Source organism: Sinohyriopsis cumingii, chromosome 4 (genome assembly GCF_028554795.1).
Source record: "Sinohyriopsis cumingii isolate HCF-2022 chromosome 4, ASM2855479v2, whole genome shotgun sequence".
Lineage (NCBI taxonomy): Eukaryota > Metazoa > Mollusca > Bivalvia > Unionida > Unionidae > Sinohyriopsis > Sinohyriopsis cumingii.
The window spans coordinates 12,998,945-13,011,122 of record NC_142964.1 but is presented as its reverse complement, the minus strand read 5'-3'; positions in this window follow the sequence as shown (position 1 = coordinate 13,011,122).

Here is a 12,178-nt window from a genome sequence, read left to right as displayed (position 1 = left end):
CGAATATTCGTTTTTCACAGGTTCGTTTCGATGAGGGTTGAGTGACATGGGTAGGAGTTTGCTCAGGGCTGGATGACATCCGTAGGGGGGTAGACGTGAAGGTGAACATTCCCCTTTAAAACGAAACCCAGTAAAATGTCCAAGAGGACGAGCGGCATCACTTTCGCATCCGACAGGTTTGACACGCACAGCATCACTTTCCATGATAGGGGTAGGGGCACTAAAGTTCCCATGATGCTTTACGGCATCGCTCAGGTCACAACGTACAGCATCGTATCCATCGCAAGGCTCACAATCGCACTCGTCTGCAAACTCCGTGACGCAATTACAATGGTAACCACATGGACAATCGCAGTTTCCTTCCGGACATTTTCCGTCGCAATGCATGGGTCTTATCCATCCAATATTAGTCACACTAGAGGAAGATACAACTTTTTTACAATCCCCAAACTGGAACGATGTCTCTTTCAAAGTATTCATCTTGTTTGTTCGGTCTTGGTAGTCACAATGAACTATCGATCTTGCCTAGGGTTCCTTTTTATATACAGACCAATACCGACGTGACCGTACGGTAAGGTGAAATGATTGGGAAGTCGAACTCGCTTCTGGTACACGATTTGATAAACTTTTTCCAAAGGTCGACTGACGATGTGGTGAGTGGGTAAACGTACAATCTTGTTCGGTTGGTAAGTGGTCACTTGAAAGTTTCCATCCTCTTCCGATTGCAAGGCTTCTTTCAATACCCCAAAGTTGACCACACGACTGGTACGATGATTCAGAGTCAGTCCTTTCACTTTGCACGTCGTGTGCACTTCTCCTTGTTTGTCCCGGTATTCGTAGCCGTAATTTTTGGGACCGCCACTGACGAAACTTAGAATCTTGTCGTCGGGATGCTCGTCTGTCCAGGCTCCTAAACGGTCTCCTTCGATGTTAGGGTGATGTTGAATCGGGTGATGGATGTAAATGCAACTGTCCGTGTCAAAGTACAGGACGCGTTCTTCTAACAGTTCTAAAGCTTCGTACAATTTTAAGCGAGCATGGGCTGTCACGTAAGCCGCAATGATATTTCCAAAGGGGTCGTCTTGTACAAAGTCCAGATCTTCTTCGTAATTGACTAAGATCAAATCCTCGCGAACGACGTCCACGTGTTTCATGAATTTGGTTTTGTCGTGAATCATCTGAAAGTAGCGGGAAGGTTCTGTCAAATATTCCGTCTTGGGTAAACACGGGCGTTGTGCCATTTTACCCCACAAGCAATTTAACATCACTTTGGCAAACGATCGCCTGCCTTCGTTTTTCTCGATGTGGTCTAAAGTGATGCCTTCTTGTTCGTAGTATTTCTCTTTGAATTGTATTTGATCTTCGGGAGTGTGACACCAGGAAGGATAGCCGCTGGCTTCTTGCTTCAGTTTCAAAAAGGCATCCACGTAGTCTGCGAAAATGCTTTTCTGAGTAGGGTCACCCTTGTGGTATTGTTGTGTCTTGGGAAAGTGGCAAATTTCGTACACTTCTAACAGTTGGTATCCCATGTCCAGAGCTTTGAACAATTCTACGCTGACCCAGGTTCCCGTCAAGGCCCGTTCTTCCTGGCTGTGATGACAAGGCTGGTCTTGGTTGCACGTTTCGGCACAAGTACGGCACAAAGGAAACATCAGTTTGCCTTGACAATGGTGAGGTAAGACGGGATGGTATAGGTTCGTGGGAGGCAAAACTTTACACTTGATCAAGCCTTCGTATTGTCGAATGTTTTTCAGGTCGATGTGTTCCGTGAACAATTGCGGGTGCCCTACAGGAAAGCGACAATATTTGCACACGTAGGGATACAGCGAACACACGTCCAAGTATTTGATTTCTTCTCCGTTCTCTTCGTCGGCTTGGTACAGCAAACAGGTGGCATTGGTCCTTCCTCCGTACAAACTATCCCTCGGGTTCAGCGGGTCCATGAACTGGTAACTTTCCACGAGGCGTTTAAACTCGGGATCGGTTTTCATACGGTGATCGTCCTCGTGTTCCCACATTTCCACCACTTGGTATCCTTGCTGTTCTAACTTTAGGCGTCGCTGACAAGTGTCCTGGTACAAGTCTTCCATGGTTCGTTGCAAAAACTGATTTTTAGTGCCACGGTCAGGATAACAAACGGGACATCCGTGAAATAAGCAACCGTTAAACTCGTACACGATCTTGGGGTTTTCTAAGTCCCAGCCATCGACCGAATACGTTCCGATGGTCTTTTCGCCCCCTTCGTTGCGGGCATGCTGAATCCACTTGTCTTCCTTGTCGCACAAGTAATGTAACCAACGTAGGGCTTTGACCGAGTATTGACGCTTGACATAGTGGGTCGTTTGAGGACTGATGACAGCCACGGTGTTTTCAGGCATGAATCGTTGTCGATACACTAAGGAACACGCTTTGGCAATGGTGCAAGCTTCTTTCAAAGGATCGACCCCTCCGTGTTCCATGAACAGTTCTCGAAATTTTCCACAGCAACGTCGTAAAATGTCCACGTCGGAACGACAATACTTTAGCATTTCTTCCTGAAAGTCGAAGGGGTCAGAGGCATGAGCCTGGTACCAAGCGTAGAAAGCTTCTCGTTGTTCGGTACGCATGTTGTCGGGGTCGTAATAGTGAGCCTCAGGTAAATGGGGTAGAACGGCGTGTTGATTGGCTTCCGTATTGAAAAAGTGTGGAAAGTACCCTTTAGCCATTTCTGTCATTCCAAACGTTTTAGGCATTCGACTCAAAGGCATGGCCAAATAGCTCATCGAATCTTTAAACTGTACTTGTCCCACTTGCATGAAAATGATTTTGGCTCCGTTCAAAGTCACTTTAGGACGTTCGGTGCCATGTTCCGTATAGTATCTGAGAAGAAACTGTCCATCGTATCCGGAGAAATTGTGAGCCATCACCGTGGCATGACGATGACAATCTCCGTAAAGTCCGATGTCCTCTTGGCTCCACGTCTTGTCGATGGGGTCTAAGACCCATTGGGCAAAATCGGCTAACGTGTTTGGCCCCCGAAAGATTTTTTCACGCCCTCCAGGAATCTTGCTGCAGTGAGGGCAATGACTGAAGATAGGTTCTTGAATGCACTTCTCGCACGCTCGATGAGCCACGCAGAAATTAGGAATGTGAATGCCAGTCTCTTGCATGCATTCGAAATCGAAAAAGATGAAATTGCCTTTCTTCTTGTGACCGTCCTCTTTCTCTGGTAGGGGTTGGTATTTTTGCACGTAACATTGGTGTTCCAAGTCCACGATGTGGTGACAAATGTGACATTTCTTTTTTCCTGAACATACGTGTGCCTTGGTACTATTGGTACGTATGCCTTGTCCACACGTAGGGCACAATCTCAGGAGTTGACAAGCACATTTCTGCTGTGAACCTTGCGTTTTCAGATGTTGTTGGTAACAGGTAGGGCTGACAAACGTGCGCAGACAAGTGGAACAAGGCACTGGTTCTTCGCTCAGACAGGGTGAAGAGGCCAAACATCCTGAGCATTTCGATCCACAATGCTTGTGTTGCTCTCGATTATTATAACCATGGTCACATTTCTCACAGTAATAACCGTATCCCAGGAATCCGGTGATACTGGTAATGGTATCGAAATGGTCATCGTGATGATAAACATGAATGTATTTTCCGTCCTTAAAATCTTGCCCTCGAAACAACAGAGACCCGCGCACTTCTTGAGGGTGCACTTTCAAAGTGTATCGTGGAGCTAGGGCATCTTGCAATTTTTGCATCTCAGGAATGCCACAGGGTGTGTCTTTGGACATGCCAGCTTTTCGTAACAGGAGTTCTGCTTCACTTCGTTGTTTGGCTCGGTCCGATTGTCGAATGTTCTCCCAGTCTCTTTTCCATTCTACCGTGTCGTTCTTGTTGGCATAGGTTCGTCCCACCACGATGGCACGGGCTAAACACATCTGGTCATGAGGATTGTGAATTTGGACAAGGCTACGCTTAATGCTGCGAAGGTCGTTCACCAATAACATCTTTTTGCGTCCGGTCCCTTGAGGAGGAGAGACGTGGGTCATGTCCAATGTGGCTTTTCCATCGGTGATGTCAAACTGGTCATTAGATTGTTGCACGTGTTGAATCTTGTCCATGACTTTGGAAGCGGTCAATTCTGCAGGGGTGCTAAACTCGATCCAAACAGGGGATTTCAAACCGTCGTGTTGTATGGAAAGTCTCAAGCGATCGTCTTCTTTGGGTTGACATTGTCGCTTGAGTGCAGTGAGCAGAGAATCCCACACTCCGGTGATGAACCCTTCTGCTTTCTCTAACGGTACTTCGGACTTGAAATCTTTAAACTTCACCGTGTATTTGTAAGCCGTGGTTCTAAATTTTCTAGAGGAGCGCTTTTCCGTCTCTCGAATGGAATAGTACTTTTCAGGGTTGACAAAGGGTGGTGGACTTGGTTTAGAGGGTTCGGATTCTGGTTCACTCATGTCCTCTTCAAAATCACTGGCATGAATTTGTGTCAATATTTCAGCCCTGGTACGAGGCGATAGATCACGTTTCTGCCTCTTACTTTCTTCTTCTTTCTTCTCGAATGAATGGGATCGTTTCATCTTGAAAGCAAAAAGTCAAATGACTCAAGTTCAAACACCATGAACTACTTTATAGTCATAGCAGACCAGCGTATATAAAAGGGTGTGTGTCTTGTCCTTTCACTATTCATTTCACTCTCAAGCCGAGCACAACGATGGAAGAGACTAACCAGATGGAACGTTTCGTCAGAGCTTTGCGAGGGGTCATTAGAAAATTCTCTTCAGACCATCCTACGGACTACTCTCCTTCCTTTCGAGATAAAAGTCAAGATACTTGCTATATCTGTCAGAAGAAAGGGCATTGGTCTTCAGAGTGTCCAGACCGTCAAAAAACAGGAGCTAAAAAAGACAAAAGTAAAGATACCTGTTATTATTGTAAAGAAAAAGGACATTGGTCTCCAGATTGCCCAAAAAAGAAACAAGAGGAGTCAGAAGAAAAGAAGGATTCTTCAGAAGAAGAGAGGGATTCTTCAGAGGAAGAAAGCAGACAGGTGAAGAAAAAGAAACAGGAGACGAAAAAAAGAAGGGAAGAAAGCGAGGAGGAAGAAGAGGAAAAGAGTGTGACGGTGAAGAAATTCAAAAAACAGAGAGACTAAACAAGGAGAAAAGAAGAAATCAATGAACTTTTTATTAAAGTGTTGTGTTGTGAATTGTGAATTGGATTGTAAAAAATGGAGAAAAGAATAAATGAATGATATAAGGTAAGAGTCTTTGAGTTTTGATTTTAAAATAAGAAGCTACACTCACGCACTCATACACAGGCACGTACTATAAGGGTAAAAATGGGTGGGGTTTATTTATTTTTTTTTTTTGAGTTATTGGCAAATTGAAATTGTATTTCTTTTCGAGATATGTGGGTGGCCCTGAAAAGGGCCTTTTTTCTTTACGATGTAGGGGTGAGTTTAAGCAATCAACTTTAACTGCCTTATGCCTTTGCCACGGCCAAGGCCTACTTCTGGACTGCGTAATGTTGATGATGATGATAATGATTGGGTTGAAATCACTAAGGGTGGTACGGTAGGCTTAGTCACAGGGTTGACGTGTTTAGCTCGGGAAGGTCGTATTCTCTTCGGTCGTGATAAAGAAGTCTGATACATTTGTTTCAGACTTCTTAACTCCGCTAAAATATCCAACAGTACCGTGACCGTTTGATTCTCACTCTCTTGTTTCTTTGCTGCTACTTCTTCTTGCTGTTGTTTTTTTCTTACCTCTTCTTCTTGTTGCTGTTGCTGCAGGAGAAAAGCCTGTTCCGCTTCTTTTTGTCGTTGCATAAATTTCTCCAATTCTTCTTTCTGTCTCTGTCTAAAATTCTCCACTTGCGGTAATGAAGAAGGTAACGAAGGTTCCGGAACAAATTCTTGCGAGGAGAGAAAATCGACAAAATCCCAATTCACCTCTTCTGAAAGTAAGTCCGGGTTCCCTTGGGCGGTCTCCCCTGCTGGTGCACCCCATTGGATCGTTTTCTGAGTTTCCGTCATGTTGAATCACTGTCGCATAGATTGACTGCACACAAGCGCTAGCAGATCTATATTGACTACGTGACGTCACAGACTGCTCTCTTCGGATTGGATGCAGCTGGCTGAATTTTGTAACGCGTGTTCGGATTGGTGAATGAACTCAATCCGTTTCAATCCTACCTGTCCCTATAAATAAGCGCAGTTCAGTGCATTGATTCACCTATTCTCGGAGCCTCAACATGTGGACCGACGTTGAATCTTCAACCCTTGTGTCAACAATGATGTTCAGGACGGACATGCTCATGTATGTCCGATCCAAGTGGACCGTTGTCCACAGGACCAGCAGCAGCCTGTGGATAAGAAGAGTCTATATAGAGAGACAAGGTTGCCTCAAGAGGACTCTGATGTATGGCCCTGCTGTAAGACGAAGTTTGAGGACAAGAAGATGTCGCAAATGCCCTTTATGTTAAGGGCATATTAACATAAACCAAAGGCCCTTTTTAGGGCCAGCCATATTTCTCGAAAAGAGATAGTCTTTGAATTGCCTACCCCTTTTTTTATTTTATTTTTTTAAAAAAAAAATAGAGACCCTCCCTGTTTCAATTTTACATAGACCCTATACAGTCCCAAGGGTTTATGTCCATGTTAAATTTACATAGACCCTATATTGTCCCAGGGTTTTTGGCCATGTTAATTCCCATAGACCCTATATGTTCCCACGATTTTTCTCCATGTTAAATTTACATAGACCCTATATTGTCCCAGGGTTTTTGGCCATGTTAATTCCCATAGACCCTATATGTTCCCACGATTTTTCTCCATGTTAAATTTACATAGACCCTATATGTTCCCAAGGGGGTCTGTAATGATAAATCCCATAGACCCTATAAGATCCCCATTAACTACTTTCGATCCTTTTTTTTGTCTTAGTGCGAGATTATTCAAGCAATGATAGATTAATGTTTAAACGTTGCAAATGAGTCGTCTGAACTGTTATGTATATTTAATTTGTACTGTGTCATGGCTTTCTCCATGACTGTATTTTATTTATATCTGTATTTTACTATTGACCATGGTCAGTAATCGAGTTTAAAGTATGAATGACTACTCACATCTTTTGGTCTAGTTATTTTAACGTATGAATGACTACTCACATCTTTTGGTCTAGTTATTTTAACGTATGAATGACTACTCACATCTTTTGGTCTAGTTATTTTAACGTATGAATGACTACTCACATCTTTTGGTCTAGTTATTTTAACGTATGAATGACTACTCACATCTTTTGGTCTAGTTATTTTAACGTATGAATGACTACTCACATCTTTTGGTCTAGTTATTTTAACGTATGAATGACTACTCATCGTTTGGTCTAGTTATTTTAACGTATGAATGACTACTCACATCTTTTGGTCTAGTTATTTTAACGTATGAATGACTACTCACATCTTTTGGTCTAGTTATTTTAACGTATGAATGACTACTCACATCTTTTGGTCTAGTTATTTTAACGTATGAATGACTACTCACATCTTTTGGTCTAGTTATTTTAACGTATGAATGACTACTCATCTTTTGGTCTAGTTATTTTAACGTATGAATGACTACTCACAACTTTTGGTCTAGTTATTTTAACGTATGAATGACTACTCACATCGTTTGGTCTAGTTATTTTAACGTATGAATGACTACTCATCTTTTGGTCTAGTTATTTTAACGTATGAATGACTACTCACATCTTTTGGTCTAGTTATTTTAACGTATGAATGACTACTCACATCTTTTGGTCTAGTTATTTTAACGTATGAATGACTACTCACATCTTTTGGTCTAGTTATTTTAACGTATGAATGACTACTCATCGTTTGGTCTAGTTATTTTAACGTATGAATGACTACTCACATCTTTTGGTCTAGTTATTTTAACGTATGAATGACTACTCACATCTTTTGGTCTAGTTATTTTAACGTATGAATGACTACTCACATCGTTTGGTCTAGTTATTTTAACGTATGAATGACTACTCACATCTTTTGGTCTAGTTATTTTAACGTATGAATGACTACTCACATCTTTTGGTCGAGTTATTTTAACGTATGAATGACTACTCACATCTTTTGGTCGAGTTATTTTAACGTATGAATGACTACTCACATCTTTTGGTCGAGTTATTTTAACGTATGAATGACTACTCACATCTTTTGGTCTAGTTATTTTAACGTATGAATGACTACTCACATCTTTTGGTCTAGTTATTTTAACGTATGAATGACTACTCACATCTTTTGGTCTAGTTATTTTAACGTATGAATGACTGCTCATCGTTTGGTCTAGTTATTTTAACGTATGAATGACTGCTCACATCTTTTGGTCGAGTTATTTTAACGTATGAATGACTACTCACATCTTTTGGTCGAGTTATTTTAACGTATGAATGACTACTCACATCTTTTGGTCTAGTTATTTTAACGTATGAATGACTACTCACATCTTTTGGTCTAGTTATTTTAACGTATGAATGACTACTCATCGTTTGGTCTAGTTATTTTAACGTATGAATGACTACTCACATCTTTTGGTCGAGTTATTTTAACGTATGAATGACTACTCACATCTTTTGGTCGAGTTATTTTAACGTATGAATGACTACTCATCTTTTGGTCTAGTTATTTTAACGTATGAATGACTACTCACATCTTTTGGTCTAGTTATTTTAACGTATGAATGACTACTCACATCTTTTGGTCTAGTTATTTTAACGTATGAATGACTACTCATCGTTTGGTCTAGTTATTTTAACGTATGAATGACTACTCACATCTTTTGGTCTAGTTATTTTAACGTATGAATGACTACTCACATCTTTTGGTCTAGTTATTTTAACGTATGAATGACTACTCACATCTTTTGGTCTAGTTATTTTAACGTATGAATGACTACTCACATCTTTTGGTCTAGTTATTTTAACGTATGAATGACTACTCATCGTTTGGTCTAGTTATTTTAACGTATGAATGACTACTCACATCTTTTGGTCTAGTTATTTTAACGTATGAATGACTACTCACATCTTTTGGTCTAGTTATTTTAACGTATGAATGACTACTCACATCTTTTGGTCTAGTTATTTTAACGTATGAATGACTACTCATCGTTTGGTCTAGTTATTTTAACGTATGAATGACTACTCACATCTTTTGGTCTAGTTATTTTAACGTATGAATGACTACTCATCGTTTGGTCTAGTTATTTTAACGTATGAATGACTACTCACATCTTTTGGTCTAGTTATTTTAACGTATGAATGACTACTCATCTTTTGGTCTAGTTATTTTAACGTATGAATGACTACTCACATCTTTTGGTCGAGTTATTTTAACGTATGAATGACTACTCACATCTTTTGGTCTAGTTATTTTAACGTATGAATGACTACTCACATCTTTTGGTCTAGTTATTTTAACGTATGAATGACTACTCATCTTTTGGTCTAGTTATTTTAACGTATGAATGACTACTCACATCTTTTGGTCTAGTTATTTTAACGTATGAATGACTACTCACATCTTTTGGTCTAGTTATTTTAACGTATGAATGACTACTCACATCTTTTGGTCTAGTTATTTTAACGTATGAATGACTACTCATCTTTTGGTCTAGTTATTTTAACGTATGAATGACTACTCACATCTTTTGGTCGAGTTATTTTAACGTATGAATGACTACTCACATCTTTTGGTCTAGTTATTTTAACGTATGAATGACTACTCATCGTTTGGTCTAGTTATTTTAACGTATGAATGACTACTCACATCTTTTGGTCGAGTTATTTTAACGTATGAATGACTACTCACATCTTTTGGTCGAGTTATTTTAACGTATGAATGACTACTCACATCTTTTGGTCTAGTTATTTTAACGTATGAATGACTACTCACATCTTTTGGTCTAGTTATTTTAACGTATGAATGACTACTCATCTTTTGGTCTAGTTATTTTAACGTATGAATGACTACTCATCTTTTGGTCTAGTTATTTTAACGTATGAATGACTACTCACATCTTTTGGTCTAGTTATTTTAACGTATGAATGACTACTCATCTTTTGGTCTAGTTATTTTAACGTATGAATGACTACTCACATCTTTTGGTCGAGTTTTTTTAACGTATGAATGACTACTCACATCTTTTGGTCTAGTTATTTTAACGTATGAATGACTACTCACATCTTTTGGTCGAGTTATTTTAACGTATGAATGACTACTCACATCTTTGGTCTAGTTATTTTAACGTATGAATGACTACTCACATCTTTTGGTCTAGTTATTTTAACGTATGAATGACTACTCACATCTTTTGGTCTAGTTATTTTAACGTATGAATGACTACTCACATCTTTTGGTCTAATTATTTTAACGTATGAATGACTACTCACATCTTTTGGTCTAGTTATTTTAACGTATGAATGACTACTCACATCTTTTGGTCTAGTTATTTTAACGTATGAATGACTACTCACATCTTTTGGTCGAGTTATTTTAACGTATGAATGACTACTCACATCTTTTGGTCGAGTTATTTTAACGTATGAATGACTACTCACATCTTTTGGTCTAGTTATTTTAACGTATGAATGACTACTCATCTTTTGGTCTAGTTATTTTAACGTATGAATGACTACTCACATCTTTTGGTCTAGTTATTTTAACGTATGAATGACTACTCATCGTTTGGTCTAGTTATTTTAACGTATGAATGACTACTCACATCTTTTGGTCGAGTTATTTTAACGTATGAATGACTACTCATCTTTTGGTCTAGTTATTTTAACGTATGAATGACTACTCACATCTTTTGGTCGAGTTATTTTAACGTATGAATGACTACTCACATCTTTTGGTCTAGTTATTTTAACGTATGAATGACTACTCACATCTTTTGGTCTAGTTATTTTAACGTATGAATGACTACTCATCTTTTGGTCTAGTTATTTTAACGTATGAATGACTACTCACATCTTTTGGTCTAGTTATTTTAACGTATGAATGACTACTCACATCTTTTGGTCGAGTTATTTTAACGTATGAATGACTACTCACATCTTTTGGTCTAGTTATTTTAACGTATGAATGACTACTCATCTTTTGGTCTAGTTATTTTAACGTATGAATGACTACTCACATCTTTTGGTCGAGTTATTTTAACGTATGAATGACTACTCACATCTTTTGGTCTAGTTATTTTAACGTATGAATGACTACTCATCGTTTGGTCTAGTTATTTTAACGTATGAATGACTACTCACATCTTTTGGTCGGGTTATTTTAACGTATGAATGACTACTCACATCTTTTGGTCGAGTTATTTTAACGTATGAATGACTACTCACATCTTTTGGTCTAGTTATTTTAACGTATGAATGACTACTCACATCTTTTGGTCTAGTTATTTTAACGTATGAATGACTACTCATCTTTTGGTCTAGTTATTTTAACGTATGAATGACTACTCACATCTTTTGGTCTAGTTATTTTAACGTATGAATGACTACTCATCTTTTGGTCTAGTTATTTTAACGTATGAATGACTACTCACATCTTTTGGTCTAGTTATTTTAACGTATGAATGACTACTCATCTTTTGGTCTAGTTATTTTAACGTATGAATGACTAGTCACATCTTTTGGTCGAGTTATTTTAACGTATGAATGACTACTCACATCTTTTGGTCTAGTTATTTTAACGTATGAATGACTACTCACATCTTTTGGTCTAGTTATTTTAACGTATGAATGACTACTCATCTTTTGGTCTAGTTATTTTAACGTATGAATGACTACTCACATCTTTTGGTCTAGTTATTTTAACGTATGAATGACTACTCATCGTTTGGTCTAGTTATTTTAACGTATGAATGACTACTCACATCTTTTGGTCGAGTTATTTTAACGTATGAATGACTACTCACATCTTTTGGTCGAGTTATTTTAACGTATGAATGACTACTCACATCTTTTGGTCGAGTTATTTTAACGTATGAATGACTACTCACATCTTTGGTCTAGTTATTTTAACGTATGAATGACTACTCACATCTTTTGGTCTAGTTATTTTAACGTATGAATGACTACTCACATCTTTTGGTCTAGTTATTTTAACGTATGAATGACTA